Here is a 15,935-nt window from a genome sequence, read left to right on the forward strand (position 1 = left end):
CTCTTTGCGAATCTCCCCCACATTTTTGAATGGGTTTTGTTTCACAATCCTCTCCAGGGTGCGGTTATCCCTATTGCTTGTACACTTTTTTCTACCACATCTTTTCCTTCCCTTCGCCTCTCTATTAATGTGCTTGGACACAGAGCTCTGTGAACAGCCAGCCTCTTTAGCAATGACCTTTTGTGTCTTGCCCTCCTTGTGCAATGTGTCAATGGTCGTCTTTTGGACAACTGTCAAGTCAGCAGTCTTCCCCATGATTGTGTAGCCTACAGAAATAGACTGAGAGACCATTTAAAGGCCTTTGCAGGTGTTTTGAGTTAATTAGCTGATTAGAGTGTGGCACCAGGTGTCTTCAATATTGTACCTTGTCACAATATTCTAATTTTCTGAGATACTGAATTTGGGGTTTATAATCATCAACATTAAAAGAAATAAACATTTGAAATATATCAGTCTGTGTGTAATGAATGAATATAATATACAAGTTTCACTTTTTGAATGGAATTACTGAAATAAATCAACTTTTTCATGATATTCTAATTTTATGACCAGCACCAGTATATATATATACACACACACATATACACTCATCATATACACTCACTGTTCATTTAATCAGCTCCACTTACCATATAGAAGTACTTTGTAGTTTTACAATTACTGACTGTAGTCCATCTGTTTTTCTGCATGCTTTGTTAGCCCCCTTGCATGCTGTTCTTCAATGGTCAGGACCCCCACAGGACCACTACAGAGTAGGTATTATTTGGGTGGTGGATCATTCTCAGCACAGCAGTGACACTGCACCAATCGGGGTTGCAGGGGGGTGCTGGAGCCTATCCCAGCTTTTCAATGGGCGCAAGGCACACAGTGACACCCTGGACGGGCCGCCAGTCTATCTATTCATTCACCTATAGGGCAATTCACTGTCTCCAATTAACCTTACTGCATGTTTTTGGACTGTTGGAGGAAACCGGAGCTCCCAGTGGAAACCCACCCAGACACGGGGAGAACAAACTCCGCACAGAAAGGACCAGGACCGAACCACCTGGGGATCGAACCCAGGACCTTCTTGCTATGAGGTGACAGTGCTACCCACCGAGCCACTGTTCCACCATGTGACAAACACTCTCACTCACTCACTTTCTTAACCGCTTATTCAATTTCAATGGGCGCCAGGCACACAGTAACACCCTGGATGGGGCGCCTGTCCATCGCAGGGCAGACACACATACACACACACATTCACCTATAGGGCAATTCAGTGTCTCCAATTAACCTGACTGCATGTTTTTGGACTGTGGGAGGAAACCGGAGCTCCCAGAGGAAACCCACGAGGAAACGTGGGTTTCCATGTTAAAGATTTTCTCCCAGCAGGAGAGGAGGTATTCCAGGCAGCAGCAAAATGAGCGATTAGTCCCACAGGTTACCACTTGTGCTGTGTGTCGTCAGCTCTGTGGGTAAGAGATAACTCCTGGCAGGGGCCTTATTGCCTCATTCATCTCGGTCAGCAGGCAACCAGCGAACACGAGTATCGCACTTAGGGAAACCAGGGCCTAGACATCAATCACCGCTTTTAGTAAGTCTCGGCTACCACCTTCCTGGCATAACGTTTCTATTGGCTCTCCTGGAAACGTTGTTTCTTTTCAGTGGAGTCTGGAAACACATCTGCTTGGCTTATTCATGATTTATAACTTGCTACGTTATATACAGTATCTATCCTATTGTTTATATGAACCACTGTTAGTTGGTGCAACCTGGTACAGTTTAAAGATTACTGAGGTGCTTAAAATACTTTAGGTTTAATATGTTGAGGTACTTTGTTCATGTCTTCCTTCTAAAAACTACTGTTGGCTTCTTGAAAGTGGTTTCTTTTTAGCATAACAGCTTTTTAATAAACACTAACATAATTAAAGGTGTATTGTGTAAAGTTATCATTAAAACCACCTCCTTGTTTCTACTGTACTCTCACTGTCCATTTTATCAGCTCCACTTACCATATAGAAGCACTTTGTAGTTCTACAATTACTGACTAGTCCATCTGCATGCTTTGTTAGCCCCCTTTCATGCTGTTCTTCAATGGTCAGGACCCCCGACAGGACCACCACAGAGCAGGTATTATTTAGGTGGTAGATGATTCTCAGCACTGCAGTGACCCTGACATGGTGGTGGTGTGTTAGTGTGTGTCGTGCTGGTATGAGTGGATCAGACGCAGCATGACCACTCACTGTCCACTCTATTAGACACTCCTACCTAGTCGGTCCACCTTGTAGATGTAAAGTCAGAAACGATCGCTCATCTGTTGCTGCTGTGTGAGTGAGTTGGTCATCTTTGATCTTCATCAGTGGTCACAGGATGCTGCCCACGGTGCGCTGTTGGCTGGATGTTTTTGGCTGGTGGACTATTCTCAGTCCAGCAGTGACAGTGAGGTGTTTAAAAACTCATATCCATAATCTCATACCAGCACCATGTCAGTGTCACTGCCGTGTTGAGAATGATCCACCACCTAAATAATACCTGCTCTGTGGTGGTCCTGTGGGGGTCCTGACCATTGAAGAACAGCATGAAAGGGGGCTAACAAAGCATGCAGAGAAACAGATGGACTACAGTCAGTAATTGTAGAACTACAAAGTGCTTCTATATGATAAGTGGAGCTGATAAAATGGACAGTGAGTGTAGAAACAACCAATGGTCACATACTGTACTTTTTGGTCATTTGGTATGGTCTTTTATGTTTGGTAGTTCTCCGCTAGTATTATTTTACCTACTGCTTATGCCTGTTTACTACCTCTTCCACATTTAATGGACATCCTTAGATCAATCCTCCAAAGAACTTCCGATCGAGCACAAACCTAGTATAACAAATCATAGTGGGGGGTGGATTACGTGAGAGTGAAAGGAAAAAAAACAGGATTGTTTACAGTAGTAATCAGTGTTAAGAGAGACTGATTGAGGCGAAGCCTGCATAAGAGGAAGGAAACTAAGTAGTCAAGGTAGAGGCGCTGTCAAATACTTCCTAGCCATTGAAGGGTGTGAAGTGTGCCCCGTCCTCCATCATTCGGCTCTCCACACTTTCAAATGAGTCATAACAAGTCAAGGTAATAACATCGTTCCTTCCTGACCTTAATTCTGCTCTTCCTGTAACATTTCCTGGTACTGCTTCCTCCTATGTAGTGAGGTTATCTTAAAAAATGGTCAAATTTAGAGGTATTCTTATTTTAGACATGAGTAGGTGAGCGCAGGAAATGAAGACAGGACAAGTTTGGAAGTCCTTGTGCTACGGTGACAGTTGTTCGTGTGACGGTCTACTGTAGCGTCAGGGCTTAAGGCGGAAGGCTTACAGCTTCTGACATGTGTCTGAGTCACTGATGCTTCGTGAAGCTGGCTGTCCGTAATGACAATGTTTCCTTGTTGCTGTGTACTGTCCTGATGGCAAGTGTTCGTTCACATTAGCATTTTAGCATTAGGTCCAGCAGCCGAACTGCAAGACCTTGAATTTTATCTTCTGAAGTGGATTTCCTTTGATATGCTTCATTAGTTTATCTCAGACTACCAAGGAATCACAATCTAATGTCAAGGTAGTGATTTTAGATCTGTACAGGCCATAATGCTTAAGTTGCTTAAGATAGGATCTATGTGTAAATTAGTCAGCAAGTTGAAATGGAGATTTAAAGGGATTCACTGGCTGCGACTGACAGCGATGTTTATGATATTTGTAGTTATGTCTAAGGGGCGATATGAAAATGATGCTGAAATAATTAAAATGTTGCTTTGAAGTCTCCCCCACACCACAAACTTTGGAAAAGTGGAAATATTTTTTGTTTGGAGCTGCATGTCAGCAGCAGGAAAAGACAATCTGATAAGGACTGATTAAAAAATGAATGGTGAACAGCAGAGAGATCTGTTTTCTCTGAAAGAAAGAAAAAAGACAGACAGACAGAGACAGACAAGACAGACTGAATGAATGAATGAATGAATGAATGAATGACTGATAGACAGAAAGAAAAACACATAGAATGATGGGTGGATAGGATGGATGGACGGATGGAAGACATGCAGACAGACAGAAAATAAGACAGAATAAAAGAAATTAAGCATAAAAGAAGGAAAGAATAAAAAAAGAAAAAAGAAAAGAAATAAAGAAATAAAGAATAAAATAAATAACAAATAAAAGAAAGAATAAAAGAAAGACGGAATAAAAAAATAAAGAATAAAAGAAAAAGATAGAATAAAAGAAAAAAAGAAAGACAGAAAAGAAATATAGAATAAAAAAGAAAGACAAAATAAAAGAGAGAATAAAAAAGAAAATAAAAAAGAAAGAGACAGAATAAAAAAAAGAAAAAAAAAGAAATAAAGAATAAAATAAAGAAATACAGACAGAATGAAAGAAATAGAGAAAAAAAATAAAAAAATAAAGAATAAAAGAAATAAAGAATAAAAGAAAGAAAGTGAGAACTAAAGAATAAAAGAAAGACAGACAGAATGAAAGAAATAAAGAATAAAAGAAATAAAGAATAAAAGAAATAAAGAAAGAAATAAAGAATAAAAGAAGTAAAGAATAAAAGAAGTAAAAAATAAAAGAAGTAAAGAATAAAAGTAAGATCCTAAATTTTTCTTATTCCTATAAAAACATCTGTGCTGGAACTAGCAGTTTTGGAACATGTTGTATTCCTCCACACCTCTAAACAGGGAAAAACTACAATAATTTTGTAATAGGAAACATCTCAAAATAAATATTTCACATTGTGCTAAATTAATTATCAAATAATAATAAACAATAAGGATGAATACTCGTGAATTGTTAACACATCATTTTTTACTGTTTTGGTTTTATAAATTGTAGGCTATTTAAAGCTTACAGATCCCAGAGCATTGACCATTCATCTGAACGGGATTAGAAAGCATAATACTTGTTCAAGACTCTGTTTCTGGATTTGGAAAAGCATTGTATTCATGCCCGTACCACACTGTCTGGTGGAAAGTGGCATAAGAGTGCCACTGCAAACAAGACCACTAAAGGTCAGCGATAAGACAATTGCCAAAGCTCATCAGAGTGGACAACGTTTCAGTCCTAAATGAATGGTCATCTTTGTGCTCCCCTAATGCACTTCTGCGTTTAAGTGGCTCCGAGGCAGTTTGACGGAGGACCCGGGTTCAGAGTGCTCGGGCAGGATTGAGTTAATGCCCCCTCCCTATCCGCCCCAGTTCACAGGGACTTGTTGGTGATTTATATGATGGAAGGAATTCTGTGAAGGGCTGGGATCCCTACTGTAACCTTTTACCCCCACCAGATGTTCGCTCTGAAAACACGATAATGTTCATCCGTAAATCCCCATGCAAACATATCAAGTGGCTGTTATGTGTTTGCAGCAGGACGGAGAAAAATGACAGAAATGGCAATGGCAATGGATTTTAAACAGAGCTGGAGTGAGGCCAATGGGTTGCCCCATATGGTCGCCAAAGGTTCTCAAATGACCCAAGAGCAGCTGGTTTTACCACAATGTAGTTCCAAAAAGCTCAGATTAGTACATTATAATCTATAAAAACCTATCTATAATTTATACTGATTGTGTTTAGTGGTGTATTTAATGCATGGCTCATCATTCTTTAAGGATAAGCTCACTATTTTTGGCATATTCAGACAGTTATAACTCATTATCAATGGTTATACAATGTATATCTGCGTCAGATTGTTAAGACGTCGATTAACTAAAACAATTCAGTAGTGGCGCTTGTGTGATTTCAGCTGTGCTATCAGCCAGCTGGGGCTCTACACAGACATGATTGGTTTCACCTCCTTGTTTCTACACTCACTGTCCATTTTATCAGCTCCACTTACCATGTAGAAGCACTTTGTAGTTCTACAATTACTGACTGTAGTCCATCTGATTCTCTGCATGCTTTGTTAGCCCCCTTTCACGCTGTTCTTCAATGGTCAGGACCCCCCACAGGACCACCACAATGCAGGTATTATTTAGGTGGTGGATCATTCTCAGCACTGCAGTGACACTGACATGGTGGTGGTGTGTTAGTGTGTGCTGTGCTGGTATGAGTGGATCAGACACAGCATCGCTGCTGGAGTTTTTAAACATTTCACTGTCACTGCTGGACTGAGAATAGACCACCAACCAAAAACATCCAGCCAACAGCGCACCGTGGGCAGCGTCCTGTGACCACTGATGAAGGTCTCAAAGATGACCGACTCAAACAGCAGCAATAGATGAGCGTCTCTGACTTTAAATCTACAAGGTGGACCAACTAGGTAGGAGTGTCTAATAGAGTGGACAGTGAGTCTGATCCACTCATACCAGCACAACACACACTAACACACCACCACCATGTCAGTGTCACTGCAGTGCTGAGGATGATCCACCACCTAAATAATACCTGCTCTGTAGTGGTCCTGGGAGAGTCCTGACCATTGAAGAACAGCACGAAAGGGGGCTAACAAAGCATGCAGAGAAACAGATGGACTACAGTCAGTAATTGTAGAACTACAAAGTGCTTCTATATTATATATATATATATATATATATATATACTGTGTATATATATATACTGTGTATATATATATATATATATATATATATATATATATATAGGGATTGAATACTTTTGACATGGCAGTATTAACAAAACATCCTGTTACACCCCACACAACAGCTTTACTAAGAAAACAAACAGACATTTAAAACCGGTTTCTAAAAAAAGGTCAAATGTTAAATGTTTCAAAGCAATACGCCTACGCATCAGACATCACTGTCATTTCTATTCTGTGGAAAAATCAACAATAGAATCTTACCAATACATGTTTTCACACTTATAAGGGATTTCACAAGCCATGATGACTAGAAGTTCAACAGTGACAGTGGACCTGCTTTGACACTATTACCCAGAGTTCCCCTTCTGCTATAGCTTGAGAACTTGAGTTACCCTCCGACATTCAGATACACTTTTGATGTACTCCAAAAACTGTTTCTTGAACTAGAGGCTAACAAACTGTCTCATAAAGCTCAATTACTAAATACCAAGCTGATGATGTCCATACTGAGTATTACACTTGTGACGTACTGTTTATCGAATTCCACTGTGGTTGCACTTTCTGAAAACTTCAATGTTGGCACTGACTTTTGTACATAATTCAGATTTATACGTGTTTCATGCCCATGTTTTGCAGACATTTCACTTAACTGTGTGCTGCTTTGTTAAAAATTTTACATTGAAATGAATTCTGATTGCACTTATTGTATGCTGTATTGTGTTAGATCTGATTGTTACACTGATCAGCCATAACATTAAAACCTCCTTGTTTCTACACTTACTGTTCATTTGTGTGAAAATTATTTGGGTCAAAAATAGCTGAACTGTGGTGGATTTTGATCCATTTTGAAGCTGAAATTAACAAAAGCTATTTATATACTGCATTTATAAAGTTCTATATACAGTATGTTCTAAAGTTCTATATAACATGTAACAGCTGCAAAATTTCACAGTAAGTATTATGCAGACAAATCTTAACCTACTTCAAATGTCTGTATTTTGTATATTTTTTTAAATGAAGAATAACAATTTAAAAGTACAGTTAACTTATGTTTTAGAGAAAGAAAATGCTTTTATTTTGACAATTTATTAATGTATTTAAATAATAAAAAAAGACAATTTAACAGATTTTTTTTTTGCAATACCTCTGACAGTTAATTTAAAATTGGTAAAGTAAAATTACATGTTTTTTTTGTTTTATATGCTAATTTTTTGTGATAACAGTAGTAATTATCTGTACTTAAACTTTTCTTTATCATTTATAAAGATAATTATTCTGTTTTTTAGAGGTGTATGACACTGTTCTAACAATTAATATATGTTGAAAGTAGAAGATTTCATGAAATTATAGGACATTTTCCTGTAAAATTACAGTGATAGATGTTAATTATGGTAAATATAATTACCGTTTTTTTACAGTTTATCTCGGTCTTAAATTTTACAGTTTTTTCCTGTTTTTTTACAGGCATTTTCTGGCGCCCCTGCTGCCAGAAAAATACAGTTTTTTTACGCTTTTTTTTTTTTTTTTTTTTTTTTTTTTTTTTTTTTTTTTTTTTTTTTTTTTACAGTGTAGCTAATCCCTGATAAGGCTGTAGCTCACCGGTGAGGAAAGGGTTACAGAGCAGTCAGCCAATATTTGTCACTTTAAGAGTGCATTAATTTCTGAGTTGATGTGCCGTAATTGATTCATCTCTGCATGGCCCTAGCTGTCGGTCAGCCATGTTTTCCACTGTACAGACACACCACAGAGCTCGAGTGGTGGTACCCTTTTGCTGACCTCAACTTTGCAATCAGACATGTATACATGGCATATATACAGTGCCATCAGAAAGTATTCACACCTCTTCACTTTTTCCACATTTTGTTACGTTACAGACATATTTGAAAACCGATTTGAGTATAGTTTTCTTTTTAAAAATCTACACGAAATAGCCCATAATGACAACATGTTTTCAGACATTTTTGTAAATTTAGTACAAATGTAAACATTTAAACATAATAGGTACATAAGTATTCACACCCATGGCTTAATATTTTGTTGAAGCACCTTTGGCAGCAATCACAGCCTCAAGTCTTCTTGGGTATGTCTGTACAAGCTTGGCACACCTGTTTTTGGGCATTTTCTCCCATTCTTCTCTGCAGATCCTCTCAAGCTCAGTCAGGTTGGATGGGCAGCGTCTGTAGACAGCCATTTTTAGGTCTTTCCAGAGATGTTCAATTGGATTCAAGTCCGGGCTCTGGCTGGGCCACTCAAGGACATTCACAGACTGCTCCTGAAGCCACTCCTTTGTTATCTTGGCTGTGTGCTTTGGGTCATTGTCGTGTTGGAAGATGAATCATCGCCCTAGTCTGAGTTCCAGAGCACTCTGGAGCAGATTTTCTTTTTTGGCTGCTGTCATCTTACCCTCTATGCGGACTAGTCGCCCAGTTCCTGCCGCAGAAAAACATCCCCACAGCATGATTCTGCCACCACCATGCTTGACAGTAGGGATGGTGTTAGCCAGGCGATAAGCAGTACCTGTTTTTCTCCAGACATGACGCTTGTAGTTCAGGCCAAAATGTATTATTTTGGTTTCACTCTGGTCTGAGATTCCTTAAGGTGCTTTTTGGCAAACTCCAAGCGGGCTGCCATGTGCCTTTTAGTGAGGAGTGGCTTCCATCTGGCCGCTCTACCATAAAGGCCTGATTGGTGGAGTGTGTTAGCAATGGTTGACCTAGTGGATGGTTGTCCTATCTCCACAAGCTCTGCCTTAGTGACCATTGGGTGACCAAGGCCCTTCTTCCCCGATTACTCAGTTTGGTCGGGCGGCCAGATCTAGAGAGGGTTCTGGTGGTTCCAAACTTCTTCCATTTCCTGCTGAAATTTTTTTGTATCCTTCCCCAGATTTGTGCCTTGACACAATCCGGTCTCGGCGGTCTAAAGACAATTCCTTTGACTCTTTGAAAAGAAAACTATACTCAAATCGGATATCGAATATGTCTGTAACGTAACGAAATGTGGAAAAAGTGAAGGGGTTTGAATACTTTCTGATGGCACTGTATATGGCCAAAAGTATATGGGCGTAGGGTTGTTGGACATTCTATTCCAAACCATAGTCATTACAATGACCCCTTTAAGGCCATGACATCTTCAACTTTGGTCATTTTGGAGAATACAGTGTATCACAAAAGTGAGTACACCCCTCACATTTCTGCAGATATTTAAGTATATCTTTTCATGGGACAACACTGACAAAATGACACTTTGACACAATGAAAAGTAGCCTGTGTGCAGCTTATATAACAGTGTAAATTTATTCTTCCCTCAAAATAACTCAATATACAGCCATTAATGTCTAAACCACCGGCAACAAAAGTGAGTACACCCCTTAGTGAAAGTTCCTGAAGTGTCAATATTTTGTGTGGCCACCATTATTTCCCAGAACTGCCTTAACTCTCCTGGGCATGGAGTTTACCAGAGCTTCACAGGTTGCCACTGGAATGCTTTTCCACTCCTCCATGACGACATCACGGAGCTGGCGGATATTCGAGACTTTGCGCTCCTCCACCTTCCGCTTGAGGATGCCCCAAAGATGTTCTATTGGGTTTAGGTCTGGAGACATGCTTGGCCAGTCCATCACCTTTACCCTCAGCCTCTTCAATAAAGCAGTGGTCGTCTTAGAGGTGTGTTTGGGGTCATTATCATGCTGGAACACTGCCCTGCGACCCAGTTTCCGGAGGGAGGGGATCATGCTCTGCTTCAGTATTTCACAGTACATATTGGAGTTCATGTGTCCCTCAATGAAATGTAACTCCCCAACACCTGCTGCACTCATGCAGCCCCAGACCATGGCATTCCCACCACCATGCTTGACTGTAGGCATGACACACTTATCTTTGTACTCCTCACCTGATTGCCGCCACACATGCTTGAGACCATCTGAACCAAACAAATTAATCTTGGTCTCATCAGACCATAGGACATGGTTCCAGTAATCCATGTCCTTTGTTGACATGTCTTCAGCAAACTGTTTGCGGGCTTTCTTGTGTAGAGACTTCAGAAGAGGCTTCCTTCTGGGGTGACAGCCATGCAGACCAATTTGATGTAGTGTGCGGCGTATGGTCTGAGCACTGACAGGCTGACCCCCCACCTTTTCAATCTCTGCAGCAATGCTGACAGCACTCCTGCGCCTATCTTTCAAAGACAGCAGTTGGATGTGACGCTGAGCACGTGCACTCAGCTTCTTTGGACGACCAACGCGAGGTCTGTTCTGAGTGGACCCTGCTCTTTTAAAACGCTGGATGATCTTGGCCACTGTGCTGCAGCTCAGTTTCAGGGTGTTGGCAATCTTCTTGTAGCCTTGGCCATCTTCATGTAGCGCAACAATTCGTCTTTTAAGATCCTCAGAGAGTTCTTTGCCATGAGGTGCCATGTTGGAACTTTCAGTGACCAGTATGAGAGAGTGTGAGAGCTGTACTACTAAATTGAACACACCTTCTCCCTATGCACACCTGAGACCTAGTAACACTAACAAATCACATGACATTTTGGAGGGAAAATGACAAGCAGTGCTCAATTTGGACATTTAGGGGTGTAGTCTCTTAGGGGTGTACTCACTTTTGTTGCCGGTGGTTTAGACATTAATGGCTGTATATTGAGTTATTTTGAGGGAAGAATAAATTTACACTGTTATATAAGCTGCACACAGACTACTTTTCATTGTGTCAAAGTGTCATTTTGTCAGTGTTGTCCCATGAAAAGATATACTTAAATATCTGCAGAAATGTGAGGGGTGTACTCACTTTTGTGATACACTGTATGTGAGATCATTCACTGATGTTGAATGGTGTTGGTTTTGAATTGGGGTTTTTAATAGGTTTGAGGTCAGGGATCTGTGCAGACCACTGGAGTTTCTCCACACAAAACTTGTCCAACCATCTAGAAGTGTAGTCTTGATGTCATTTGTTTTAATGAACCTCATGATGTTTCTTGAATGGATATTCTGAGGTCATGATTTTCTTTGGCTGCTGTTCAGACTTGCCGAGCAAGAGGAAATCTGTTACATAATCCACCTACTATTAATGTATCAAACTTCTTGCATGGTATTAACATTTATTTTGCCAAAACTGCATTAAATTTGGGGTGGCAAAGAGGGGTAGCAAGTAGACTGAGGGGGTTGGTCCTTGTTTCTGGTTGCTCTTTGTCAGGGTTTTCTTCTCATGTCTATGTTCACCATTTAAAAACATAAAGAATTAAAATTTGTGAGCTCTTACGTAGTTTAGCGTTCTGTTTATAGTATATTCCTGCCTTGCACTTTCCAAATTAAAATTAAAAAAGCTACAATAATGGACATGGCTGGAAAAGTATAGATTTTATGGTTTAAATAGTACCTTCATTGTGTATCTGGGACCTTATATCCTCCAGATCAGGCATAACATTACAACCACCTTCCTAATATTGCTGCCAAAATAGCCCTGACCCGTCGAGGCATGGACTCCACTAGACCCCTGAAGGTGTGCTGTGGTATCTGGCACCAAGATGTACCATACAGCAGCAATAGATGAGCGATCGTCTCTGACTTTACATCTACAAGGTGGACCAGCTAGGTAGTGAGTGGACATGCTGTGTCTGATCCACTCGTACCAGCACAACACACACTAACACACTACCAACACCATGTCATTGTCACTACAGTGCTGAGAATGATCCACCACCTAAATAATACCTGCTCTGTAGTGGTCCTGGGAGAGTCCTGACCATTAAGGAACAGTATGAAAGGGGGCTAACAAAGCATGCAGAGAAACATACGGACTACAAAGTGCTTCTATATGGTAAGTGGAGCTGATAAAACACTGAGGACACTGAGTGTAGAAACAAGGAGTTGGTTTTAATGTTATGGCTGATCGGTGTTGACTCACATCAGGTGCGCTTAGCTGTGAAACCATTTGGCAATCCGGAATCTAATTTGGCATGCTTATTCACTCTGTTATTACTGTCTTAAACCAAGGTTGGCACCCTTTTTCTAATATGTGCTGTTCTTTTATAAAGCATATTGCACATGTTCTGTTTTGGTTAGACCAGGGGTAAGACATCATTTACCTTGGGGTGTTCTTAAAAGCCCGAGTCTCCTTAAGGAAATTGATTTAGAGTGATTTAGTCCTAGACATTACAATAGTGAGGAATAAATAACCAATTCAGCTGAATGAACCCACTGATAACAAGGATCGCCTCATTGCGACCTTGAGATCAGAATTGTAAAGATTGGAAAGGCTTTCTTCATCATGTGTGTATTTTATTAAATCATTTATTTGTTGTTTGGAGGATCATTTTTTGTATTGAGGTATTAATAAGATAAAACATTGTTGTATGTTACCGAGATGGTAATACTCCTGGGTGAAGGAACATCTCTAGGAAACTGAATAGCATTTTATTGTGCAAGCAGCATCCAGGAAAGGCTCAGTCTTTGATTAGGAAAGATGGTCAGAGGATCTCCAGTTAAAAACAATGTACCTCAAAAAAAAGATTGGAAGGGATTTGCATATTTCTCCCTCTACAGTGCATAATATCATTAAACCATTCAAGGCCAAGGGTGCAAGCTTAAGCTGAACGTCCGTGATCTTTGATCCCTCAGGCGGCACTGCATCAAGAACCACCACTCAACAATAGCTGATATAACCACATGGGTGAGGGATAACTTTGGCAAACCTTTGTCAAGCACTACAATACAGAGTTACATGCACAAATGCCACTTAAAACTTTACTCTGCAGAAAAGAACCCTAATATTAACCATGTCCAGGAGCGGCGTCAACTTCTCTGGGCTTGGAGGCATCTAGGATGGACCATCACACAGTGGAAACGTATATTGTGGTCAGATGAATCAGCATTCCATGGACGCCGTGTGCTCCGGACCAAAGACTGTTATCAGTAACAAGTCCAAAAGCCAGGGTGTGTCATGGTATGGGTTTGTGTCAGTGCCCTTGGTAAAGGTCATTAACACTTCTGTGATGGCAGCATTAATACAGAAAAGTACATTGAGTTCTTAAAGCGACATGTGCTGCCTTCAAGACCTCGTCTTTTCCAGGGACGTCCATGTATTTTTCAACAAGATGATGCAAAACCACATGCTGCACACATTACAAAGGCATGGCTGCGGAAAAAGAGGGTACGGGTGCTGGACTGACCTGCCTGCAGTCCTGACCTGTCCCCAATAGAGAATGTGTGGAGGATTTTGAAACGACGACCCCGTACTGTCGCACATCCTCGGTGACAAAACGTCTTTTAAGTGTGGTGAAAAGGAACAGCAACATTACACAGTGGTAAAAGCTTTACTGTCCTAACTTTTTTTGGAATGTGTTGCAGGCCTGAAATGCAGGAATGGATGTTTATTAATAAATGAAATGAAGTTGACCAGACAAAACATGAAATATCTCAGGCTCATGAGTCAGGTTTTCTTTACTATTTGCATTTTCCATGCCGTCCCAACTTTTTCTGATTTGGGGTGGTAAAATAACAGCCAATCCTCATGTGAAGTTGTTTTAGCCAGCTTGCTAAGCGTATGGAGTGTGTTTGTTGTGCTATATTTTGGTTCCCCTAGCTCAATCGATAGTTAATGCCTATTTATTATTTATACCTTCTCTTGGCAACAGTGTGGCTTTTGAATATACAGCACAGTACACACAGCAGAAATATCTAGCTAGACATTCCTGCATTTCAGACCTGCAACACATTCCAAAAAAACTTGGGATAGTAAAGCATTTACCACCTTGTAATGTTGCTATTCCTTTTCACCACACTTAAAAGACGTTTTGGCACCGAGGAGACCAAGTGATTTAGTATTTCAGCTTTTATTTTGTCTCGTTCTTCCTGCAAACACGTCTTAAGATGTGCAACAGTACGGGGTCGTCGTTGTCGCGTTTTACGTTTAAAAATTTCCCACACATTCTCTATTGGGGACAGGTCAGGACTGCAGGCAGGTCAGTCCAGTACCCATAACCTCTTCTTCCTCAGCCATGCCTTTGTAATGTGTGCAGCATGTGGTTTTGCATCGTCTTGTTGAAAAATGCATGGACGTCCCTGGAAAAGACGAGGTCTTGAAGGCAGCACATGTTGCTCTAAGATCTCAATGTACTTTTCTGCATTAATGCTGCATCACAGAAGTGTTAATGACCTTTGCCAAGGGCACTGACACACCCCCATACCATGACCGACTCTGGCTTTTGGACTTGTTCCTGATAACAGTCTGGTTGGTCCTTTTCATTTTTGGTCCGGAGCACACCGTGTCCATTTTTTTCAAAAAAGACCTGGAATGCTGATTCACCTGACCACAATACACGTTTCCACTGTGTGATGGTCCATCCTAGATGCCTCCGAGCCCAGAGAAGTCGACGCCGCTTCTGGACATGGTTAACATGAGGCTTTTTTTTTTTGCACAGTAAAGTTTTAAGTGGTATTTGTGCATGTAACTCTGTATTGTAGTGCTTGAAAAAGGTTTGCCAAAGTAATCCCTCACCCATGTGGTTATATCAGCTATTGTTGATTGGAGTCGAAGATCACGAGTGTTCAGCTTAAGCTTGCACCCTTGGCCTTTACACACTGAAATTCTTCCCGATTTCTTGAATGGTTTAATGATATTATGCACTGTAGAGGGAGAAATATGCAAATCCCTTCCAATCTTTAAACATTTCAATCATTTTCTCACACATTTGTTGACAAACTGGAGATCATCTGATCATCTTTGCTCATCAAGGACTCAGCCTTTCCTGGATGCTGCTTTTGTACCAAACCATGATTACAATCACCTGTTTGGAATCACATCATTATTTAGTTTTTTTGGAATGTGTTGCAGGTCTGAAATGCAGTAATGGATATTTATTAATGAATGAAATGAAGTTAAGCAGATAAAACATAAAAGATCTCAGGTTCATCCTGTCTGCAATCAAATTCAAGTCAAAGTAAATATAAGGAACACTCCATTTTAATTTTATTTATTTTACAAATCTGTTGTGAACATTAGATTTATTCCTGCGCAAGAGCAAAAGAGGTGCGGCACAGCTAACACAACACATCTAACAGCCATGGGTTGCTTTTAATTAAACAGTTCAGCCTCAGATCCTCTAACCTCAAATGTTCTTTCCGGCAGCTTTAAAGCAAATGACCTAACGAAAACACATTAAGCTCCACTTTTCAATCCGGAGTACACTTTATCTCCTTCTTCTTTTCAAGTGTGTCACATTCGAGGTGTATAATTGCTGTAGTCTTGGACAGAGGTGTACAGTGTTGTGATTAACATGCAGATGAAGAGAGGCAGGCTTCTTAATGCATTGTTGAGAAGATGAGCAAAATGGTGTCGGATGAAAATTTAGATGCGTGCTTGATAGCTTTTAGAGTGGGTGTTACAGACATCTTGTGATCCTGTTA

This window comes from Trichomycterus rosablanca, chromosome 26 (assembly GCF_030014385.1).
Source record: "Trichomycterus rosablanca isolate fTriRos1 chromosome 26, fTriRos1.hap1, whole genome shotgun sequence".
Classification (NCBI taxonomy): Eukaryota; Metazoa; Chordata; class Actinopteri; order Siluriformes; family Trichomycteridae; genus Trichomycterus; species Trichomycterus rosablanca.